Here is a 26,185-nt window from a genome sequence, read left to right as displayed (position 1 = left end):
AGGTTCTCCTCATGCAGGATTAGGTCGGCAGACAGGAGGCATGCTGAAGGTCTCCTGAAAGACAGAACTGGAAAGGCACTGATGAATCAGTGAAGAATACCAGGTATAATTGTGCTAAAGGGCACGGGGTGCTTGGAGACACTGAGGTGCTTGGGGACACTGAGGTGCTTGGAGACACTGAGGTGCTTGGAGACACTGAGGTGCTTGGAGACACTGAGGTGCTTGGAGACTGCTTGGAGACACTGAGGTGCTTGGAGACACTGAGGTGCTTGGAGGCACTGAGGTGCTTGGAGGCACTGAGGTGCGTGGAGGCACTGGGGTGCGTAGAGACACTGGGGTGCGTAGGGGTGCTGAGGCACGGAGGTGCTGGAAGCACGGAGATGCTGTGGCACGGAGGTACTGAGGCACGGAGATGCTGTGGCACGGAGGTGCTGGAAGCACGGAGGTGCTGGAAGCACGGAGGTACTGAGGCACTGAGGCACGGAGATGCTGAGGCACTGAGGTGCTGAGGCACGGAGATGCTGAGTCACGGAGATGCTGAGTCACGGAGGTGCTGAGGTGCTGGAAGCACGGAGGTACTGAGGCACGGAGGTACTGTGGCACGGAGGTGCTGGAAGCACGGAGGTACTGAGGCACGGAGATGCTGAGGCACTGAGGTGCTGAGGCACGGAGATGCTGAGTCACGGAGATGCTGAGTCACGGAGATGCTGAGGTGCTGGAAGCACGGAGGTACTGAGGCACGGAGGTACTGTGGCACGGAGGTGCTGTGGCACGGAGGTGCTGGAAGCACGGAGGTACTGAGGCACAGAGATGCTGAGGCACTGAGGTGCTGAGGCACGGAGATGCTGAGGCACGGAGATACTGAGGTGCTGGAAGCACGGAGGTACTGAGGCCTGGAGATCCCAACTACAACAGTAGTAAAACTGAAACACGACAGCTGTGGTTTTCAGTGGAGAACACGGAATTCAGTACTGTGCCTTTAAGACGAAACATTGCAGCTGTACCTTTACATTGAGTCTCAGGGAAATGGTGAAATCAAATGGCAACACACAAATAAACCAAACGGTAACAAGGGAACAGAGTTTCCACAGGAACTTAGGTACAAAGGTTACCTTTAGGGAGCTCAGCTTAAGACCCACACAAGGCTGTATGTGACACAAGGAACTGGCCCAGATCCCAACTCAGCCTCCTGATTTATACTTCCTGGTCCTTGATGATTGGTGGGCAGGATTAGGTGATGTCACTGTCATGTGACTACTCTAGCCAAGGCTGTGATGTAGAATGAGGCCTAGCAGGCCAAGAGAACACTGAAGCCTGGACTTCTGCAAAACACAGGATGCTTGCTTTTAGATTACTGAATTCAGCCTCACACAGGAGATCACCACAGGTGGAGCTAATTAACTATTACCTCTCAGGCAGAGAACTCAGGAAAACGGACAAGCTGTTTAACTCCGTGAGTGAAAAGACACAGGATCCAGGACAGATGGCAGGGGTAAGTCACCAAATATAAAACCTACAGTCAGGATTGTGACAGTATCCCCCTCTTCAAGGGTGGACTCCGGACACCCATCTTGAATCTTAGAGGAACTTGAGAAATTCATACAGAAGAATTTAGGACCTTCGTTGATGCAGATTCCAAAGGTTTAGGACTAAATTCTTTAACTACAGCGTTACTGAAAGTCTGTAAGTCATGGAACACAGGATCATTACTCTCAAAGAGCATGTTGGCCCACTCCAAAGCTCTTCCTCTGAATGCCAGGAACAGATATCGAGTAACGTTGGAAAGAGTTACTGCACCTGAAGGATCAGACTCCATCCGAGAGAGAAATTGTTCAACCAGAGCGGCATATTGCAATAAATCTCCATCAAAGTAAATAGGTGGAAAACCATCAGACGAAAGCTTAGAGGATGAAACTGAAGAAAGCTTTGGCTGGACGAGTAGGACTGGATTGAATCCAAGGATACTTGAATTGGCTGGAGCCAAAGGAGACGGACCAGGCTGGTCCTGGAGTATTGCTGGACCGGCTGGAACCGGAACGGACTGGCCAAGCTGGGCCTGGAGTATTGCTGGACCGGCTGGAACCGGGACGGACTGACCAGGCGGAGCCTGGAGTATTGCTGGACCGGCTGGAACCGGGACGGACTGACCAGGCGGAGCCTGGAGTATTGCTGGACCGGCTGGAACCGGGACGGACTGACCAGGCTGGGCCTGGAGTATTGCTGGACCGGCTGGAACCGGGACGGACTGACCAGGCTGGGCCTGGAGTATTGCTGGACCGGCTGGAACCGGGACGGACTGACCAGGCAGGGCCTGGAATATTGCTGGACCGGCTGGAACCGGGACGGGCTGAGCCCTTTCTTCACAGGGCTGGGCTGAGGCAAGAGCCCCCACTTCACGGGGCTGGGCTGAGGCAAGAGCCCCCACTTCACGGGGCTGGGCTGAGGCAAGAGCCCCCACTTCACGGGGCTGGGCTGAGGCAAGAGCCCCCTCTTCACGGGGCTGGGCTGAGGCAAGAGCCCCCTCTTCACGGGGCTGGGCTGAGGCAAGAGCCCCCTCTTCACGGGGCTGGGCAGCACTCTGTAGAATCTCTGGCTGGGCAGCACTCTGTAGAATCTCTGGCTGGGCAGCACTCTGTAGAATCTCTGGCTGGGCAGCACTCTGTAGAATCTCTGGCTGGGCAGCACTCTGTAGAATCTCTGGCTGGGCAGCACTCTGTAGAATCTCTGGCTGGGCAGCACTCTGTAGAATCTCTGGCTGGGCAGCACTCTGTAGAATCTCTGGCTGGGCAGCACTCTGTAGAATCTCTGGCTGGGCAGCACTCTGAAGACTCACTGGCTGGGCAGCACTCTGAAGACTCACTGGCTGGGCAGCACTCTGAAGACTCACTGGCTGGGCAGCACTCTGAAGACTCTCTGGGGCTGGACGCTCTGAAGACGCCCCTCCTGGGGCTGGACGCTCTGAAGACGCCCCTCCTGGGGCTGGACGCTCTGAAAACGCCCCTCCTGGGGCTGGACGCTCTGAAAACGCCCCTCCTGGGGCTGGACGCTCTGAAAACGCCCCTCCTGGGTCTGTGGACACGGACTCCTCTGTGACTGTAAATGGCTTGAACATTCTTCTCTGGACACCCAACTTGGGATAAGGTCTTTTAACCACCGGACCCCAGTCATAAATTTGAGTCTCTCTCAGAAGAGTAGCCTTCTTGATACCCCCGTCAGCAGCAGAAGAATCGGATACTGTGGATGACTTGTAGACATGAGCACTATGATACTGAGATTTGTCACTATTACCTGGCTTGCGAAGAATGCAGTCTTTAACAAAATGACCAGAATTTCCACAGTAAAGACAGAGATGTAGCTCCTTACGCCGCTGACGTTCAGCTTCAGAGAGCTTGGGCCGTGGATAGCTCTGATGAAAAACTTTCCCTTGCGCAGAGGAAGAGACTCTATTAACTGGATGGGACAAAACAGGATCAACAACGTTGGTAGTATTCCTGAGGAGATCAGGCATCACAGAGAGAATACTAGACAAAAGTTCTTGTAACTGTAGTAACATCTGGTAGAAAATCTGCAGTTGGTCAGGAGTCTTAGAGCAGAAGGTCATAGAATCTCTGGAGGACGAATTCCGCTGCAGACACTGTGCCAATCGATGCTGAGTCGACTCCAGACCTTCCAAGCGTCCTGCAATATTGCTTAGGAGGTCATGCGTCAGACTAACACTTTCGGCCGGGTCCATGTGGCCAGTTCCTACTGTCATGACTGAGGTTTTTGTGAACCCGGTGTAGTGAAGTCTGTGCGGGCGACTGGAGGATTATGTGAATACTACCACTGACCTGGTTTGGAAATGCCGTGGACTCTGGGTTTCCTCCGGAGACTGGGAAGAGGAACCGCAGCAGAGATGGTCGAATCTAGGTTCTCCTCATGCAGGATTAGGTCGGCAGACAGGAGGCATGCTGAAGGTCTCCTGAAAGACAGAACTGGAAAGGCACTGATGAATCAGTGAAGAATACCAGGTATAATTGTGCTAAAGGGCACGGGGTGCTTGGAGACACTGAGGTGCTTGGGGACACTGAGGTGCTTGGAGACACTGAGGTGCTTGGAGACACTGAGGTGCTTGGAGGCACTGAGGTGCTTGGAGGCACTGAGGTGCTTGGAGGCACTGAGGTGCTTGGAGGCACTGAGGTGCGTGGAGGCACTGGGGTGCGTAGAGACACTGGGGTGCGTAGGGGTGCTGAGGCACGGAGGTGCTGGAAGCACGGAGATGCTGTGGCACGGAGGTACTGAGGCACGGAGATGCTGTGGCACGGAGGTGCTGGAAGCACGGAGGTGCTGGAAGCACGGAGGTGCTGGAAGCACGGAGGTGCTGGAAGCACGGAGGTACTGAGGCACTGAGGCACGGAGATGCTGAGGCACTGAGGTGCTGAGGCACGGAGATGCTGAGTCACGGAGATGCTGAGTCACGGAGATGCTGAGTCACGGAGGTGCTGAGGTGCTGGAAGCACGGAGGTACTGAGGCACGGAGGTACTGTGGCACGGAGGTGCTGTGGCACGGAGGTGCTGGAAGCACGGAGGTACTGAGGCACTGAGGCACGGAGATGCTGAGGCACTGAGGTGCTGAGGCACGGAGATGCTGAGTCACGGAGATGCTGAGGTGCTGGAAGCACGGAGGTACTGAGGCACGGAGGTACTGTGGCACGGAGGTGCTGTGGCACGGAGGTGCTGGAAGCACGGAGGTACTGAGGCACGGAGATGCTGAGGCACTGAGGTGCTGAGGCACGGAGATGCTGAGGCACGGAGATGCTGAGGTGCTGGAAGCACGGAGGTACTGAGGCCTGGAGATCCCAACTACAACAGTAGTAAAACTGAAACACGACAGCTGTGGTTTTCAGTGGAGAACACGGAATTCAGTACTGTGCCTTTAAGACGAAACATTGCAGCTGTACCTTTACATTGAGTCTCAGGGAAATGGTGAAATCAAATGGCAACACACAAATAAACCAAACGGTAACAAGGGAACAGAGTTTCCACAGGAACTTAGGTACAAAGGTTACCTTTAGGGAGCTCAGCTTAAGACCCACACAAGGCTGTATGTGACACAAGGAACTGGCCCAGATCCCAACTCAGCCTCCTGATTTATACTTCCTGGTCCTTGATGATTGGTGGGCAGGATTAGGTGATGTCACTGTCATGTGACTACTCTAGCCAAGGCTGTGATGTAGAATGAGGCCTAGCAGGCCAAGAGAACACTGAAGCCTGGACTTCTGCAAAACACAGGATGCTTGCTTTTAGATTACTGAATTCAGCCTCACACAGGAGATCACCACAGGTGGAGCTAATTAACTATTACCTCTCAGGCAGAGAACTCAGGAAAACTGACAAGCTGTTTAACTCCGTGAGTGAAAAGACACAGGATCCAGGACAGATGGCAGGGGTAAGTCACCAAATATAAAACCTACAGTCAGGATTGTGACATCAATTAGGTTACCTGACCAATTAGCAATGGCTTTTGTGATCCACGCACATGCAATAGTGGGTCTTTGGGCCACCCCAGCAGCTGTGTACAATGATTTCAGTGTAGTCTCAATTTTACGATCGTGTCTTTTAAGGAGGCTGCACCAGGTACAGGCAATACAATCTTTCGTGACAGCCTAGAGACTGATGTGTCCACTATGGGCGGGTTTTTCCATTTTTTCATATCTTCCAAAGGAAAAGGAAAAGATGAGAACAACCTTTCAGGGATCTGAAATTTCTTATCAAGATTAACCCACGGTTCTTCAAACAGGACGCAGGAAAAGTTACTGAGGACTTCATTTTTACATCAAAATACGATTCCTCACACTCCTCTGACACCTTATCAGGACAATGCAGAAAATCTCTGATTGCCTCTATAAGAGCCTCAATTCCCTGTGACAGAGCTGCGTCCCCCCCCCCCCCCCCTCTGAGTCCCCCTCCCCCTCCTTCATGTCTGACCTGTCAGCGTCAGAGTCAGAGTCAGTCTGCAGGATATGGGCCAGAGATAGCTTTTGAGGACAAATGGGAGGTGATTAAGACACTGTTTTGGAGACTTAGGGGTACATTTACTATACAGTGATAAGAACGGAGAAGTGAGCCAGTGGAGAAATTTCCCCATCAACCAATCAGCAGTTCTGTATCATTTTATAGTATGCAAATTATAGATGTTACTTCAGTGCTGATTGGTTGCTATGGGCAACTTCTCTACTGGCTCACTTCTCCGCTCTTATCACTGCTTAGTAAATGTACCCCTGAGTCTCTGTTCATAAACTCATCCACAGTCTGTTTTAAGTATTGCGTCTCTTTGCCATTGCCGGACAATTTTGCCCCACATGGTGCACATGGTTTTGCCCAACTGCTAAAAATTTTCCTGCTGCGATCAACTTGGAATTACCCCCCATGTGCACTGCAGGTGTGGCAGATATAACATGTGCAGAGAGAGTTAGATTTTGGTGTGTTATTTTGTTTCTGTGCAGGGTAAATACTGGCTGCTTTATTTTTACACTGCAATTTAGATTTCAGTTTGAACACACCCCACCCAAATCTAACTCTCTCTGCACATGTTATATCTGCCCCACCTGCACAGCACATGGTTTTGCCCAACTGCTAACAAATTTGCTGCTGCGATCAACTCTGAATTAGGCCCTTAGGCAGGAAACAGGCATTTTGAAGGACTGATGATATAGTAGCTCCCTACAGCTGATCCTCCTCGCACCAAGCACTCACACATTTAGTAGCCGACAGTAGGTTACCCTCAGACTTTGGATAGATCTTGTTGTTACTGAACTGTCTGTAGAAACCCCGGACAGGTGGCAGCCATAGGATTTTGGCTCTGTGTTTGTCTACAGCTACCAGCTTTTGGGATCCTACCTCTGAAAGTACACTGCTGCAGACTCTTACCTGCAGTTGCCTATGAAACACGTTTGTTCCATTTACTTTTTTTTTTTTTTTTTTTTTAATTGTACTGAGCGAGTCAGAAATAGATATTCTGGTACGTTATACCATAAGTCTATTACCCTTTCTGTAAAAAGAATAAATACTATACTACTTTAAGTGCATCTCCGTACAAGTAGGTCTTGGATAAAGGCAATGACCTGGCAAAAAAATCCAGCATATTGAATTATAATAGTATCTGGAAGCCTTCCCCAATTCATTTCCAACTGCGGAGAGAGGATTCATCTGTAAGAAGTAATAAAAAATGCAATCTATGACAAAACGCTGCTAAACAGAAAATAACCTCCACCCAGGCTCATTGCTCAGGGATCCATACAATATACATGCCAATGCTGTTACATCTTTTATTATATTCAATTGGGGAGTACATTATGGTTATAATATAATACATTTATCTTCTTTCCATGGAACCTTTTTTTTTTATATGCACCGTTGTCTCTGGAGTCCAATGTACGTCTTATGTTATTTGCTTTAAAGACATTCTTCTTATTTTTGTCCCATTATTTTCTTGCACTCCTGGGAATTTGCCTTTCATTTATTATTTAGTGTATAATTTTGTGACGTTACAACTTCAGAAGAAACCGGATTTCTTTATGGGTCCTAGCGCTCATTATTCACTGACTATATCGGGACGCTATGGAATATACAGACCTCCAAAGTATGAAAAAATGCAGTTATATATATTCTAGTTTATTTCTACACCTCTCATTTACTGGGTGAATACTACACACTGGGTGAATCACATTGTAATATTGAATCCCCTTAAATACAGACCCACTGAGCAAATGATCATTTGGGAAGTCATGCTCAATACCTCCCAGCTGTACAGATTTGAGGGCAGTGGGGAGGTATGTTCTGTTTACTGCAGATCAGCGATGAACTGGAGCAGCACACAGAGCAATCATGGCATACCTGGCGTGCAAACTGTGATTTCAGGAAGTGGGACAGGGCGGTTCAGCACATTGAAAGTGAAAGTGACAGGTGATAACCCCTTGTGGCATGTGGCTCACACATGTCCCTATTCCTCAAAAAGAAAATGTTGGGAGGTATGATGCTCCTATTAATGTGTAGGATTTCATTTTGCGAGAGGAGAGATTTTGATAAGCTGTAGACAGTGTAATGAGCACATTAATAGGGATAGACCTCTTAATTTCCTCAAATACCAACCTATTTCAGTACACAAATGTAACACATGAATAGGGATATATATGTGTATATATATATATATATATATATATATACAAACATACACACTCTGAAGCAAGATCACAGCAAGATCACAACTCTAATGTCTGCACGCACAGAATACTCCGTCTGAACAGCCATGACACGCCTGCGTTTGGCCAACCACTCCCCATTTACCACCCCCAAATGATGTCCTCCTGTCACTCACTCTGCAATTAACTCCTCGTTGTGACCGCTATAGCAATTCAATCACTGTGCGTGCGCACTGCGGCTCATACACATGCATAGTAAGAAAACATCCTCATAGCTTGGAGTTTTACATTTTTTATTTTCTTCATATACTGTACTATGTGAGTTCCTGTAAACAAGTATCTATCTATCTATCTATCTATCTATCTATCTATCTATCTATCTATCTATCTATCTATCTATCTATCATACACCAATACGACAAACTGTTCTTCAAGAAATAAGTGGCGGGGACAAAAGCTAAATCTGCAAAGTGTTTTATAATACTGGTCATAGGTTCTTTATATAAATAATACTAATACACAAATACTAGTGATGAGCGAGGTTCGGTTTTACTCGATCACTAACAAATACATCTGACAAGTTTACTAGGTAATTTTGTTACTTCATTTGAAGCATGATTAATACGCGCTGACTGCTAGAAGCTTGTAAGGTGGCTACTGAAGCACAATATTAAAGTACCTGGAAATCTTGTTTGACTAACAAGGCACTGCAGTCATGTGCATCACAATACATCTGACCAATGCCATTTCAAAGCGTGCAGCTAATTACTATCGCAGAGGGAAGAGTTCAAGGATACTCTAGAAATAAAGTCACATACCATTGCATTCCTGATTCCTGTAGTGCTCAATAATGTACTATACCTATACCAAATATAACAAAAACACAACATATTTTCCAGCAATTTAATTGTAACCATAACAGCCGCTGACTCAAGTTACAGAACACACAAAGCAAATAGTACAAAAACACCCCCCCCCCCAAAAAAAAAAAAAGATAATTGTCTGAATCATTCAAACACACATTGATGAGGAGGTAGCAATCAGCGAGGGAAAGCAAGTCCGACAGAAGAGACACAAAAGATGCTTCAAACACTGTCAAAACAAATTTTCCCACTCTGCTTTTGTTGAGTGAAGAATTTGGGGTGAATAACCCGATCTGCTGGAAATCCTTTATACATGGCGGAGATATTTATTATGACAGATTAAATACTCAGCTTTAAAATGACTTGAGTGGCTAATATTTATAAAGCAATAAACTTGGGAATTATGGTAATTAGTACAACATCACCAATTAATTTATTTTCTTTCATTTAAAAACCATCAGAACAATGGAGAGGCATACTAAATAGCCTTGATCTGTTCCAGTGTAATTAATTCTAATGCATCACTGCTGTGAAATGTAACAAGCATTGGAAAGAAAGCAGTAGTTTAATAGTGAGCACTGCAATGCTTATTGTGTCTTGCTAGTATATATAGACTGTTTATCTACGCATTTAAATATTTTAGTATGTGACTATTACTATATATAGGATTGCCATAATATTCCTTTAATCCAGGACACCTATAGTATGATTTATACAGGTTCAGTGGCTGGCTAAATTTAAGGCAGCATTTCACCTGGTTTTAAGCAGCCAGAGCGCCAGTGTAAATCATAGGTGTCCCTATTATAGGGATTATTATTATGGCAAGCCTAGCTATATACTATCATATACTTTATCTGACATGTTTTCTACTTTCTCTGGTAATCAGAGAAACGTACTTTGAAAATCCGTATCAGTGAGATTGCTGTAGTTACATTAAAGCATGGCATGTAGTGCGTCGCAAGGCTGTGTGGTCTCCACCAATAGGGTGTCTAGCATAGCCATGCAGGGGCAACACAGAATTTCTAGAGAGGGGTTTCTAAACGCAATCAACAATCTGCCGCTCTGCGGAACATTGGACCAAGTGCGGGAGTCTGGAGGGAGTCTTGGTCTTTTTATACACTGGATAGTGTATGAAATACATTATTAATAAGTAACACTATAGATGGTCTCTAGTATAGGCTGTATCAAACATATTTAACTAATATAAATGACATAAGTGGTGACCCCCTCCATGAAAACGACTGTTTCCAGATGTATATTTTACCATTAGTACAGGGTAGGTGCAGGGGCACGCTGAGATTGGTGGTAGCGATTACTAATTGTTGGTCTGTGAAGTGCACTACTGTGCTGCCTCCAGGATGCTCCATTACTTGAAGAATATGCCCTTTACCAAGATGGCCACCGTTAGTAGTTCTGTACAAGCGTGGCAGCCATGGTCGGATTGGGCTACCAGGACACCATGACAGATTCCGATGGGCCGGTCCCATATCCGCCTCAGCTGGGCTGGCTCACACTACTTCCAGTACTTGCGGTTCATTGGAATGCAATCCGGAAGTTAGGCTAGCGGGGACTTCCAGGTGCCACTAGCCGTGAAAAGTGGTGAAGCTGTTCTACCAGTGGGGGACCTGGAGAAAGTTAACCAGCCCAGCAGCATCCACTCTCTGGCCCCGGCCAAAGGTTTCTTTGACGAGCCTGGGAGCAGCAGCATAGCGATGGTCGGAGCCGGGTTTACTATTTTTAATTACTTTATTTGTATTATCATGATGGTGTAAGGGTTAGGGCGTCCCCGGTCACAGTGTATGGTTTGGGGACTGGATAGGAGCAGGATGTACCTTGTTCTCAGGATGTCAGCTGATCAGGCAGCACTCACAGCCAGCTCTGGGACAATCTCTAATGCAACGTCCTTCAGCCCTATAGCTGCCTAATGTCTGTCTATGATGATGGGCCTATTTATGTAATGCGGTGTATTCGTATGTAATGCGGTGTCTACGTATGTAATGCAGTGGCTATGTATAATGTGGTGTGTATGTATGTAATGTGGCGCTATTTGTGTAATGCAGTGCTATACATGTAATGCGGTGCTATATGTGTAATATGGTGCCATTCGTGTAATGTGGTGCTATGCATGTAATAATGTGGTGGCTATGTATGTAATCAGGGGTGGATTGACCACTGGGACAGATTCCGCTGCGCGGGTCCCCTGTATCTGTGTTTAACTACTTGTATGTGCTCTCTCCCTGTATTGTGCTGTATGTAGTGTGTGCTCCCTCCCTGTACTGTGCTGTATGTAGTGTGTGCTCCCTCCCTGTACTGTGCTGTATGTAGTGTGTACTCCCCCTCCCTGTACTGTGCTGTATGTAGTGTGTACTCCCTCCCTGTACTGTGCTGTATGTAGTGTGTGCTCCCTCCCTGTACTGTGCTGTATGTAGTGTGTACTCCCCCTCCCTGTACTGTGCTGTATGTAGTGTGTGCTCCCTCCCTGTACTGTACTGTATGTAGTGTGTGCTCCTCCCTGTACTGTGCTGTATGTAGTGTGTGCTCCCTCCCTGTACTGTGCTGTATGTAGTGTGTGCTCCCTCCCTGTACTGTACTGTATGTAGTGTGTGCTCCCCCTCCCTGTACTGTGCTGTATGTAGTGTGTGCTCCCTCCCTGTACTGTGCTGTATGTAGTGTGTGCTCCTTCCCTATACTGTGCTGTATGTAGTGTGTGCTCCCTCCCTGTACAGTGCTGTATGTAGTGTGTGCTACCTCCCTGTGCTGTATGTAGTGTGTGCTCCCTCCCTGTACTGTGCTGTATGTAGTGTGTGCTCCCTCCCTGTACTATGCTGTATGTAGTGTGTGCTACCTCCCTGTACTGTGCTGTATGTAGTGTGTGCTCCCCCTCCCTGTACTGTGCTGTATGTAGTGTGTGCTCCCCCTCCCTGTACTGTGCTGTATGTAGTGTGTGCTACCTCCCTGTACTGTATGTAGTGTGTGCTCCCTCCCTGTACTGTGCTGTATGTAGTGTGTGCTCCCTCCCTGTGCTGTGCTGTATGTAGTGTGTGCTCCCTCCCTGTACTGTGCTGTATGTAGTGTGTGCTCCCTCCCTGTACTGTGCTGTATGTAGTGTGTGCTACCTCCCTGTGCTGTATGTAGTGTGTGCTCCCTCCCTGTACTGTGCTGTATGTAGTGTGTGCTACCTCCCTGTACTGTGCTGTATGTAGTGTGTGTTCCCTCCCTGTACTGTGCTGTATGTAGTGTGTGCTCCCCCTCCCTGTACTTTGAAACATATAAGGTTAAAAAAAAGGGGTTTGTAGAATGAAAAATCAATAAAATCAGAAGCAGATTAAAGGAACGACTGCAGTGTCAGTAGACACGGAAAATGGGCATATAAGTCCTTGTATATTCAGACGTACAGATGTACATCAGGGAAGGGCATTGTAGCATCATGTGCATAAAGTCGAAGGTAAACTTTAACATAACGTAAAGCAAAGGAGGCCCCAACTGTGTCTGTCTCAGAATCAGGACCTCTGAGGAGTGACCCACCCCCCTTGACAGGTCCCTCCCCCTAAAATGACTCTGCCCTCATTAGGGCTGCTTTCAGAAATTTCCTGGGCTGGTCTTCAATCACAATCCGCCCCTGTGTGGTGCTATCTTGTCACTATGTTTAAGTGCCACAGTACTACTTGGATTCTGTAGCACTTATCTCTGGGGTGACCAAGTGATATCCCACATTACTGCTGCACATACATGACCGGCTGGTCCTCTTCATCTCCACTACTTGTCTGTGCGAGGAGTCCGGGATGCAACACTGGTGGTTAGGAGACCAACGCTGGAATCCCTTGTGCTTGCCACACTTTGGCAAGCTTTACCTGCCACACTATTATATTCTCCATCTGGTTGTGGTGTGGACCACCACCTGAGTGGGAATTTGGGGCTTTGGTCGGGTTTCTGACCGGTGGAATTTCGCCAGCTGTTGGGATTCCGGTGTCCGTCTCCTGACCACCGGCATCCCGACAGCAGGTAAATTAACTGCATCCCTGTGTCACTGTGAGTATGGCTGTACAAACCAGTGCACTGCAATTAACCCAAGCACCTGATTAAGTCTATCTGCCTTTAGATACTTATTTCTGTTGGTCTAGTATTTACCAGCGGTGTACACCACAAAATAGTATGTGTCAGGAATCCGCATTTTGCATCACGTCACTTACCGGTGCTCCGATGCGCTGGCCTCCAGAGGTCACATCCTCAGCCTGGTAGCATGTTTTATGATTGCCTGCAATATGCAGAGACTCTCTCCAGTATGTACCCCGCTTGCTATAGAGCATGTACCCACATGTAGTCCCACTATCTCTGGAGTACGGGCGCTGCCATGTTGCTATGGATCAGTTGATCGCAAGTCCTCCAACCACAAGCATTGGTTAGTCACATGACTCCGCTGTCCAATGGGTAACCAGCAAGGGGGATAAAAGGGATAGACAGATCCCTAACAAATCGCCCACAACATTGTCGCTATCTCAGCTGTGTTCAGGCTCAGACTCCAGAGTTCATCTCATGTTCCTGTTGTCCTGTTCATTACCCGCGATCCCAAGTTCCTGCAGTATCACCAGCACTGTGATTCAGCTCCAAGTATTTCACTTACATTAATACTCCAGCAGCATTACCAGCACTGTGATTCAGTTCCAAGTATTTCACCTATGCTGAGACTCCAGCAGCATTGCCAGCACTAAGTACTTGCACCTGTATTGTGATTCTAGTAGCATTGTAAGCTCAGTGTTTCCATAATCAAGTACTTGCACATGTACTGTGATTCCAGGAGCTATATTACCTCTCTAGTGTGTTCTAGAGTGTGCTGCTATTCCAGTCCCAGAGTAATCCATCATGTGTCTACTTGTGTGTTCTGCAGTTCCAGCTGTCTCTCTAGTTCCAGTCCGGTTAAGTTTATCAGCTTCCAGGCTAACTCCGGCATTCTCTCAAGTTTCAGTCCGGTTAAGTTTATCAGCTGCCAGGCTGACTCCAGTTCCAGCTATTTCTCCAGTTCCAGACCAGTACAAGTATATCAACTTCCAAGTTCTGACTCCAGTTCCAGTTGTCTCTAAGGTCCGGTACAAGCATATCAGCTTCCAAGTTCTGACTCCAGTTTCAGTTGTTTCTCCGGTCTGGTTAAAGTTAAACAGCTTCCAAGCAAACTCCAATTCCACTTGCCTCACCGGTTCCAGTCCAGTTCTTGTTAATACTTCTTTTGCGGTCATCTGTACCAGTTATTTACTAAGTACAGACTTTGTTCAAACCTGGACTGTTCCAAGGTTAACTCAATTGCCATATGTCTTCCAGGCAAATCGTCAATAAATATTCCTAAAGATATTATCATCTCTCAGTGTTCCTCATGCGCAAGGCGTACCTACGTCCACTGAGTTCCCAGCACCATGTGCCTACTACAGGACCACACATAGATTCAAACTTGGGTTCACAAAATACCAGAGTTCTGACAGTATGTACGAACCTACACTAATTACCTGTGCTCATCTGGGGGCCTTAGCTAGCCATGAAAGAAGAGCAAGGTCCCTTGGGTGCACACCAGAGACCTTGGGAGAAGAGTAAGGCCTCTTGGGTGCACACCAGAGACCATGGGAGAAGAGTAAGGCCTCTTGGGTGCACACCAGAGAGCATGGGAGAAGAGTAAGGCGCCTCAGGTGCACACCAGAGACCATTGGAAAAGAGTATAGCCTCTTGGGGTGCACACCAGAGACCATGGGAGAAGAGTAAGGCCCCTCGGGTGCACACCAGAGACCATGGGAGAAGAGTAAGGGCCCTTAGGTACACACCGGAAACCATGGGAGAAGAGTAAGGCCCCTTGGGTACACACCGGAGACCATGGGAGAAGAGTAAGGCCCCTTGAGTACACACTGTAGCTTTGTGCATAATGTTCAAGTTCACTGGTTTTCCGAGTGAGCATGACCACGCCACTATGACTGTACATGTCTCCTTCCTCATACCAGGGCCCACAAACTTTGTGGCTATTAATAGGTCTAAGACCACACTGGCAATGGTGACTAGTAACACACTAAGTGTAAAGTGCACACTGCAATGTGTTTTGCATGTGGATGAATACTGTATACACATTTTCTTTCCAGAGCAAGCAATGCAGAAGCATATATGTACACTTTGATACTTACAGTAAATGGTTTATTTGTGCATTATATCTTATTTTTGGTGAATTTGCACCTTGATGGAAAAGAAAACCCAGAAATTAGTTAAATTGATGGATGCAGTAGATGCCGATTGGTAACATACTCTGAGGTGGTATAACTATCAGGTCAATTAATATTGTTAAAAGGCCCAGTAGTATCCTGCAAGGAACAGAGGCAAATATGTGTGATCGCCGGCGTCTCCATGTGCCCTTCTGCAATGGCTGGATTCCTATGCTGCACCTCTCCTTCATTAATGACCCTTTCTCCTGGAATTTGAGAACACTAAAGGAATGTTTTACATTTTAATCAATTTTATAAGCCTTAGCTTTTTCCTATTAAGGTAACAGAGACATATATAAATTCAGTGGTATTTCTGCATCATTGTGTAAATGCAGTTAAACATTGAAAATGTAAGAAAAAATAAAAAATAAATAAAAATGTAATTTGTCATATGCAATTTCTTAAAGGTTAAAAAAGCAATATTAGCCACATATGTAATTGGCAATTTAGCCTGAACATGCTTAGGCTAAAAATATTGTCATTTTCACTGTAGTGTAAATTCCTGTTTTAAAGGCCAGTCATGCTTTAATTGCTAGGTTTATACACAAAGTTGTTTAAGGAATATAAACTCAATGTAATTTTTTTTGCTTTTTTTTAAAAATGTGTGTAAAAGAGACACATATAGTTTTCACATAAATGTATATTGCGAATGTAATGTACTCCTGTCTGTGTACCCCTCCCCTTTAGAATGTAAGCTCTCACGAGCAGGGCCCTCTTCCCTCATGTGCTTATCCTTTCTCTTACTTTAATAATCTTCAACTGCACCAAATCCAGCAGTCTTCTGCCACCTGATACTTATTCCAGTGTCATCTGCTGATGTAACTATGTTTATTACCCTGTACTTGTCCTATATTGTCGTCAACTGTAAGTTGCTAATTTCCTGTTCTGATTATTTGTTTATGTACTCTGTCACTGGGTGCTGCAGAACCCTTGTGCCGCCATATAAAGGATAATAATAATAATAATGTATGATTTACGTGTATTCTCTAAATCTGATTATTTTAGTATTTCCTGTAACTGTTATATATCATGTTAGTAACCTTTTTCCAGTAACAGTAAAATTCAGCTTGAAATAGTCCACAGCTAGTGGATGAAACGTGTCGCTGTCTTATCCTTCATTACCAAGCAGGGCACTTGCACTGAGTGGGAGAACATGTCATTTAGGTACCTACCAACCACTATAATGGCAAATTGTGTTCCAATATGCAAAAAAGTAAGACTATAGACCAGAATTTCTCAAACCCGGTCCTTAAAAAACTCTAACAGGGTATGTTATCCAGATCAACTAGCTGGAGCACAGGAGATGTTATCAGGATCCCGGCGCTTGGGATGCCGACAGTCAGAATACCGACAGCAGCAACCTGACGCTCAGGATCCCAAAACATAAGTAGTAAGTTTACTAACAATAATCCCTAACCTCCCTAACCCTCCCTCCCCGCAACCTGTCCCTAACCCCCCCCCCCCCCTCCCGCAGCCTAATCCTCCCCAAAGGTGCAAGCCCTAACCTCCCTCTGGCCCGGCGACAGGGGGGGGGGGGGGGGAATCAAAGGAGACACCTGTACCGGGCCACAAGGATCAGTGAGGCCTTAAGGATACACCACTTCGTTCCCGGCAAGGATGTGAGCCATCTTATCCAAATAGGGCAGCGAGCTGCAGGCAGTGTGGGCGCAGCCTCTCACACACAGTGACTGTGCCGCGTGAGCGTGTGTCCACTCTTCCGGCTCCAGCTCTGTTGCAGGCAGTTACGGGACATGGCAGCAGATCTGCACCGGCCACTTTTATTGGGGTCTGCTGTGTGGTGTTCGGGTCTGAGTACTGAGGAGTGCAGCGCAAGTGAGTCACTCCCCGGGGTGAGAGTGGCTTGGTGAGGGGATACAGGGCTTTGGGATGGGGTGGGGGAGCTGGGAATGCAGCATGGAATCATTGGGGAGAGACAGACTGTGGGGTGTGTGGGAGGAAGGAGAGAGGGAGGCACAGACTGTTGTGGTGTGTGGGGGCGAAAGGAAAGACAGATATATATATATTTATATATGTGTATAAATATATATGTAGTTACATACTGTATATATATTTATTTATTTATATCTATAAATTAGTTTCTTATATAGCGCAGCAAATTCTGTTGTGCTTTTATATATATATATATATATATATATATATATATATGGGATGTACAGTAGTTATGTGACCGGTGGTCAGGAGACTGACGATCACATTACCTCCCCCTACATCCCGCCCCATCTAGATCCCATGCAGACTAGCAGGGACTATTTCCACTCGTGGGTGTCCGAGCCCACAGTGTGGCGAGCGTAGTGATCTTGCAAGAGGCTTGTTGCACTCGCCCCCCACCGGCATTTCGACGCCGGTATCCAGCGGTCGGGATGCTGACCGACAGGATACCCGGTGCCAGCAATGTGATACACACACATATACAAACCCACCCCCCGTCACAGCCTAACCCTACCCCTGCAGCCTAAACCTAACACACACACCCCCGCGGCTTACCAGTGTGGACTCCCAGCAGATGAATGTTACTAAACTGTGAGTTTTAAGAAGTGGATATGTTGCCCAGGGCAACCAATCAGATTCTAGCTATTATCTTCTAGAAGGGGCTAGATAAATGATAAGTAGAATCTCATTGGTTGCTGTGGGCAACATCTCTACTTCTGAAAACCTGCACTTTTGTTAATATACGCCTTAGAGTTCCTTGAGGACTAAGTTTAAGAAACACTTCTATAGACATGTCACCCACATTAAAAAGGTAACTAATTAGCAGAAGCAGCTATGAAGTGCTGGAGAAACAGTTGGAGCTAGTAGCACTGGTGTATCTATAGTGGGTGTAGTGTGGTCGACCCTATGAACCACACCCATAGTGTGTGCGGTGCAGGGGGGCCTACAACGCATATGCTGCACCCATTTTTTTAATGCTCACCCTCCAGAGTCCCGCGCCAACTTCAGCAGCACTGTTAAATCACTGTAAAAATGGTGTAGTGGCCATTTTCACTGAGTTCTGCGCATGCGCAGTAGAAAAATCACTGGGAAAATGGTCAAAGTGCACTGAGATCTGCGCATGTGCCATAGAGTCATAGCCCTCTAGAGCTCAGACTCTCAGAGCAGCCGGCAGGGAGGAGGGGTCCAAAACAGAGGAGGCTGCACACGGGCCTCCTCCTCTCTTAAACCGCCACTGGTTAGCACGTTGAACATTTTTCTTCCCATCCCATAGAGGTGCATTGTTTGGGTACTGTAATTCTCAATGCTGGATGCAGACGCACATCACATCATAAGTGAGAATTGAAATGCCTGCTAATAGTAGAAAAAATAGTTGACTAGGGTAAAACACATTTCTAGATGCACTGCACCATGGATTCCTTGTTTAGAAATAATTCTAAACAAATAGTTTTTTTTACACCATAATAAGATTGATAGATCAGGGTGGGTCAGTGGGGGTAGTTTATTTAGGCTTTAGGAAGACATTTGAATTGATATCTCAACTGCTACCAACATCTCCAACCTCATCTCCCTACATACTCTCTTCCGCCCATTTCAGTCGGCCAACGACTGTCACCTCTCCTCTACCCTGGTCACTGCATCCCATATGCGAATAAAATATTTTTCCCATAGCTGCCCCCCATCATTGGAACAAGCTCCCTCGCTCCCCAACCTTGCAAAGCTTCAAATGGGCACTGAAAACCCACCTGTTCATCAAAGCGTACCCTTCCGCAGACTCTAGTTTCGAGGTCACTCTCCCAACCCCCTGCCTCATCACTTGGCCATCTTTGCTTTGCTTACTTGGTACCATCAGGCTGCATTTCGCTTGCTCTCTCCCCATGTAACCTCTGTCTCCCCCCACCCCCTATATTGTAAGCTCCTTGGTGCAGCGCCCTCTTCCCTCCTGTTCTAAAAACCCTCTTCTCTCACACTTCAATTACAGCCTATGCAGTGACTGTCTATACCTGCATCTCCTCTCGCTCATTACTGTTCATCTCTTCCAATGGCAGCCTGCCCCTAGTAGTACGTTGATTACTCCTTTGCTTCCTTACATCTCAGCTGTAGTGTGTACTAAGAATTGTGGTTCATGTGCTCTGTGTTAGTTTTTCTGTTACTGTAATGTTAAGTTCTGTATATGCTGTTCTAATGTCTGCAGTATGTACGCTGCTGCGAAACACTTGTGGCGCCCTATAAATAAAATGTAATAATAATATCACACAATAAATTCATTGTAAAATCCTTGGATTTAACTGGAAGATACACTAGTGGTAAATGGGTAAAGGTTAAGATAAAGGGTAGGAGATTGAAAGGCTACCCAAGTACTAATATATGTCCATAGAAACAGAGTGATAGATCCATTTCATAGTTTTGCAGCATTTGTGTATGCTTGGGTAATGTTAAAACTTAGATCTATAACAAAAAAATTAAATAAAACACAAACAGGAAGCCTAGATGACACTTCAACGTTTATTTATGCCCAGTTCTATTCCTATGGTGACAGAGGAGAATTCAATTGCCAGCAAATCCTTCGCCCAGCCGAATCTGTATGGCAGCCGCCACACTTTACGGCAGAAGGAACTTGCACGAAAGTGCTTGCTTCCCTATGTAGGGTAGCGAGCACTTTTGTGGCAATCGGCCAGACGAGGGTGCGAGACTGGGTGCTGTCGAGCATTCAGTCATCCAGGCGAAGGGGGTGACGTTGCCAGCATTTAAATGGCAATTCACACCCTTCACCCGGAATTGAATTCCCCTCATAAGGTCTTATATCCCAAGACTAAAACTGCTGCAAACATGGCACTGTGTACATGTCTTTATGCTAACAGCAGAGCTGCACCACTTTACTTACAATACCTCTCACTCTACCATACTCTTTAATCAGAATGATGTTAGTGTCATACACACAATTTAAACACAAAAATATTAATCTAATTTAAAAATGTTGAGAATACCAGCTTGTAACTGGCCATGGGATCTCATTCAGCATGGATCGCTACTGAGATTGAAATTGCCATTTTCTCAGAACTGCTTCTGCAACAAAATGCACCCAGAAAGATAAAAGACATCCACCAATGCATTCACAAATGTGCGATGCATACGCAGAAATTAAGCGCCATCAACAATTCTGGTTGACCCATGCATACACAGGATATACGTGGCTGCAGTCGCACTGGCACCGTGTTAATTGCAGCAATCGCATCTAATGTCAGATGCACACCACGAAAACGCCCATGACACTCCTGCATTTTCCCAACCACTTCCCAAAAACGTCATGTAACCTCCCACAAATGATCACTCCCTGGCATTCACTATATGATCGCACTTTGCTGGGTCTGTGTTTGCATTGCGAATGCATTTCAGCCTTTGCGCATGTGCAGTGCGGTCGCAGTGAATGTGCAGTTGTCCGATAATTGACTGATTTGCAGTTTTGCAACTGAAGCTGAACAAGGCCCATGATTTGGTAAGGACAAGGCACACAAGTTTGCAAAATGTATTATTTGCAGTCTGAGTAAGGCATACCTTCAAACATTGCACAAAGGCGCGTCCATGAAAATGATCACCGCCTCATGGCAGCTAGCCCACACCCCTTTAAATGAGGAATGAGAAGGGAGTTTTTAACACGAGTGACTGCAATCAGAAATGAAGTGGAAAGTTCAGGGACCGGAGCATTTGTACCAGTTGAAAAAGGTCTAGTTGAAGGGTATGTAAAATTGAAACATATCTCAAAAATCTACCTGAATTCACCCAATGAAATCCACAGTCCAGTGTAGCCACACCCACTTTCTGGGGACAGACCAATAAAGCAACTTACCTCCCAACTGCCTCAGTCCTGCCTGCGGATATGTCAGTAACACAGTGAGAAAATTGGGACGATGCCAATTGCCCACATCAATGAATGGATGTTTAATCTACTGTAAAGTTAAACAAAACCACTTCACATGTTATCTATGTCTTATAAGTATGGAATGGCACGGTGTGTGGATACTGCTTTGTAAACTTACAGACCTATAACAAGCTTACATTTGATAAACCCGTTACTGCACACATTTCATTATGCTTGATTGCTAAAATACTACCGGTGCTTTAATGCCTCTGACTCCTGACATATTTTTTCCGAACGCCTCTTGTTACTTTCATTTTTTTGTAGCCTCAAGTGTATAACTAAGGAGATAGCCATTAGTGTTTTACACAATTAGCCGAGTAGTAAATGCTTGTACATGTAACATTTCAATAAGCACGCACTGCTGTACATGTGCCACTATTACAGTACTTTCTCCAGAGTCTGAAATATACGTAGCTCTTAGAGGAAATGATTTCATATGTTACCAATGCACAATTTGCCTGCAGAACAGCTGTGTGTAGTCATTCTCTAGAGTAATGATTATTTGTCATTATTGTTGCTGCATTAATCATACATTTAATGCAAGATTGCAAATGATGTGTAAAATGCCAGGGTGTTCCTTTCTATATTTATATTTTTAATATTTATATCCTGTGTACCGTATACCATGTAACAGGACATTTTGGCATTTGACATTTCTGTGAATCGTCTGTTTCCCCTGGAATAATAAGGTTAATTTTATTATATTTACAGTTTTCCAGAGATGCAGAGCATTATTTGCTATTTTATTGGAATACTTATAATTCAATTTTATTGTAATATAGTTTAATAGTATAGGGGAAAAGGCAGAAATATTGCAAATATACACTCCGTGACTTATGGCTTTATCATGAGTGTATTAAAAATCAATGATCTCTACTTTATATTTGTTTATTGATGTGATTCTACTCCAGGTAAATACCCATCATTACTCAGTTTCTTGCTCTAATTATAGGAGATTCACAGATGTGCATTATAGCCCATTTTTACGCCAAAGGGCAATGATGTTGTAGGTGTATGTGGGGTGTTAGGATGTATTTTTGTTCCATTTTAGAATTTTAAAGATTTGGTTGTTTTTTTTTATATCATGTTTGTACTTTGCTTACTTCATAGAGTATAACCTTATGGGTCTGACTTATACTTATGTGCCATTGAACACGATAGGAACCATCAATGGTACTCAGTGGTAAAACCTTCATTGGGGGTGTGTGGAGGAAAGTATGGTCTGCAGACACTAATTCTCCCTGCAGAGTCACTAATAGCTGCTCCCCTTGGATCCTACACTGTCCTGCTCTTGAACGTGATTCAAGCCCCGGCAGGAGTGGGCTATTCAGCATGTGTAAACTGTCGGGCACAGCGGCTCTAACTCAACAGGCAGTGCGAGCGGCTGGAATTACAAAGACTGGGTGCCCTGCACATTCTTTGCATGTCCTCACTTGCTAGCTCCCTGACCAACACATTACACCCGTTTGCAAACCCTTTCATTGCCTTTGGTAGTTATGCCACTGACAGTACTGCGATTCTGGGGAGATCTGAAGAGCACCACTTCAGTGTAGCTCCCTAAAGCAGTGGCGCACCCAGGGGGGGTTTCCGAGCACACAGAAACCCCCCTTCACTAGGGAAAAAAATTTTTTTTTTTTTTTTTTTTAGCTGCATGAATATTATTAATGGCTGTCTAGCGTCCTCTGCAGCCTGCTGTCTTCCTGGTGGCACTTGTAAGTGCAATAAAAGTTTACTTTATTTTAATTATAGTACATATATATCCATGTGCATACATATATACACATGTATATACATACATACATACATATAAACAAACACACACACACACACACACACACACACACACACACACACACACACACACACACACACACACACGATATATACATATATACATGTGTATATATATGTGTACTGTATGTGTGTGTACATATATATATATATATATATATATATATGTATTCATGGTTAATATGCTATGTATATGTGTACATGTATGTGTATATGTGTGTATGTATGTATATATATATATATATATGTGTGTAGATATATGTGTGTATATATATATATATATATATATATATATATATATATATACGGAAAGAGTTTTATAGGTATATACATATACACAGACACACTAGTTTTACGGACCCAACATATACTGGGTCACCTCAGTCCCCACCCCCCGTGATTGGCTCTGCCCAGTTCTGGAAACCCCCCCATGCAAATCCTGCGTTTGCCACTGTAATGAACAGCCAACCATACCAGTGTGCTGGAAGTGCTTTAGACTGCGAGGACATGAAATACTAGTCAGTAAGACCTGCCCTATTGGAAGAACGTGAGTACAGGAGAGGTTTCCAATGAATAATGAATGAAGCAGGAGTAATGGACTCAGATATAGGTTGTGAAGAGCAGTCATTCTGGCCAAAATAGGTACCATGGATCAGCAAACAGGCTGACTTTAAAACTTGTAATTATTAACAGGAAACAAGGAACACCGAACAAAGTCAAACACCATGAAGCAGGTCTACAATGAGACAAGACACTAAGACACTGAGGGATGACAGGAGGAACTGACCTGAGGGCCATTACAGGGGACAGACAGAGATGTACACCGGAGTAGCCCACAGGAAACACAGTGCGACATACAATAGAGGTACTATGCCCAAATAATGATGTGATACAATGGTTGTTAAGAGGTTAAATAAAATCTAACAATACAAACAATACAGAGTACCTCACAAATATGTTGTGTTTAGATTTTTTTTGTGTAAATTGTACATAATCACATAGTAATCTTTCACTAAGCTGAGCTGTAAGGAGACTAGGAAACTGCTGGAAACAAAAGTATGGATTTAGATGTCACATTCCTGAGAGAAACAAGAAGCAAACATGTCCCAACCACACCTTCTGATAAAGTGGGCATTGTCTGTTAGACCAATGTTTTCATTTTCCTGAGCAAACTTGTAAATGCTTGAAGTTACTCAGTGATAACTACAATTTATTACACATTTACATAGCGATACAACTTGTGCTGTACTGTAGCTCTACAGAAGTAACATCCATTTTACCAAACACAGCAAAACATACAGAAGATTATCCCTATTTGCCAGTCCCTGTCTGCTGGTAAAAGCTGTCGCTATTTCTGGACGGCAATTGCAAGGGACTTCCCTGGCTAAAACTGGGGACCACAGGCAGTATCGGACTGGGGAACATACTATATAGCCCACCAGGGAGAATGTTGTGGTAGGGACCCATGTCAGCCACCAGTCCATGGTCTTGCTCTGCCAAGTAACTGACCCAATAATAGAGTAACAATGCATTATTTGAGTGCACGGCCTGACACCTAACCCATAAGGGAGGAGGAGGGGCCATCTGGTAGTGGAGTGCAACCTAACCCATAAGGGAGGAGGAGGGGCCATCTGGCAGTGGAGCGCATCCTAACCCATAAGGTAGGAGGAGGGGCCATCTGGCAGAGGAGTGCGTTGGTACAGTACTTATCCCTATGGACCACTCTGACCCTGGTAGACAGACAGACAGACCCAGGGGCAGCAGTCTACATGCTACCAAGGGTAGAGCCTTTCCTGTCTGCAGTGCTTCAGATGGACCTCAGTAAAACACACCATAAAATAAAAATTTTCCCTGCCCTATGCTAAGCAGGGACTTCTACTATCACACTGTCATTCAACCTTAGTGATGCCGACTGCCACAGCATCGGTACAACCTTTTATCAAGCTGCATTTTCATTAATATTCTTCTCTATATACTCTCAGTACACCGTGGATTAACCATATCCCAGCTAGGTGGTGATGGTGGACAGGACCCAGACACATAAGGGTACTATGAGGCGTACAGCTTCATTGTATTGTTATAAAAGCAGGATCACTATAAAGCATACCTGCTGACTACACACAGTGAAGGCATCCATTCTGTGGAAAGCCCACCACTTAGTTCTTCTGTGAAGTCATGGGTTCCTTGTGAATTTATATTCCACAGAACGCCTCTTATCTGAATGTGCCCCATAGCCCATAATTGTCTACGGTATTCCCAGAATGTCCAGGAAAATCCCAAATTCATAGAAGTGGGCTAGGGCTTGATGTGAAACACAACATCATGGCGCATCCCCCTGTGGAGTGATTGTGCAATGTATGGCATTATATAGCAGGAGAAGACCACCGCCATGATGATACAAATCACATTACCACACCACCTGCACTGGCCACTGGGATCTCCACTATCAGTAAGTATGTCATAGCCTAAGCCAGAGGTTCCCAAATGCGGTCCTCAAGACACCCCACCAGTCCAGGTTTTAGGTATATCCATGGCTCAGCACAGATGGTTAAATCAAATTGACTTAGGTGCTAATTAAGTCACCTGTGGCCAAGCATGGATACATTTAAAACCTGGACCGTTGCGGTGACTTGAGGACCGCGTTTAGGAACCTATGGCCTAAGCCTGTAAAATACCATCACCTAATCTGCATCTATAAAGCACTACTTAAGATGACTCCTGCAATAGCGGTCCACTAAACACACAAGTAGGAGGATGAGGAAAGGTTAAAAAGTGTCTAACAATAATGCCCCACTTCCATTTTTTACCTTAACATTTAACAAAGCAGCACACATGCATGTAAAACAAAAACACCTTTATTTGTTACTTCTATTTGGAGCTCATTATAGGCTTCCCCGGGATTCACAGAACAACCACAATGCTTAATAAAAACTTCTGTTAATGGGGGTAATTCAAATCTAATCGCTGGGCTGCGTTTTTTGCTGTCCTGCGTTCAGATAGTCGCCGCCTACAGTGGGAGTGTATTTTTGCCGTGCAAGTGTACGATCGCATGTGTACACCGAGCTGCTAAAATTCTGTGTGTGCAGTCCCTGCGGAGCCCAGGACTTACTCTTCCAGTGCGATAGAATAAGGCTGATCGGGTGCCGGAGCTGACGTCACACACCCTCCTTGAAAACGCTTAGGCATGCATGCGTTTGCCAGAACACTCCCATTAAACGGTCAGTTACCACCGGCCGCCGGTTTCCTCCTGTC

The 26,185-nt window shown here is 45.5% G+C and overlaps 1 protein-coding gene across 13 annotated transcripts in view; it reads right to left on the bottom strand.

The window, feature by feature from the left end:
* Positions 1–26,185, bottom strand: part of TENM3 (teneurin transmembrane protein 3) — a 1,613,133-nt gene that overhangs the window by 1,016,534 nt on the left and 570,414 nt on the right. The window contains exon 1 of one of the 13 annotated variants that reach the window (XM_063920680.1): positions 1,113–1,179. The exons of the other annotated variants lie outside the window; for them this stretch is intronic. The gene's annotated coding sequence lies outside the window, so the exon portion shown is untranslated. Of the gene's footprint in view, positions 1–1,112; positions 1,180–26,185 lie in introns of those variants that run through there. 13 annotated transcript variants of the gene reach the window in all.

Source organism: Pseudophryne corroboree, chromosome 1, assembly GCF_028390025.1.
Source record: "Pseudophryne corroboree isolate aPseCor3 chromosome 1, aPseCor3.hap2, whole genome shotgun sequence".
Lineage (NCBI taxonomy): Eukaryota > Metazoa > Chordata > Amphibia > Anura > Myobatrachidae > Pseudophryne > Pseudophryne corroboree.
Note: the sequence above shows the minus strand (reverse complement) of the source record. Positions and strands in the feature narration are given on the sequence as shown.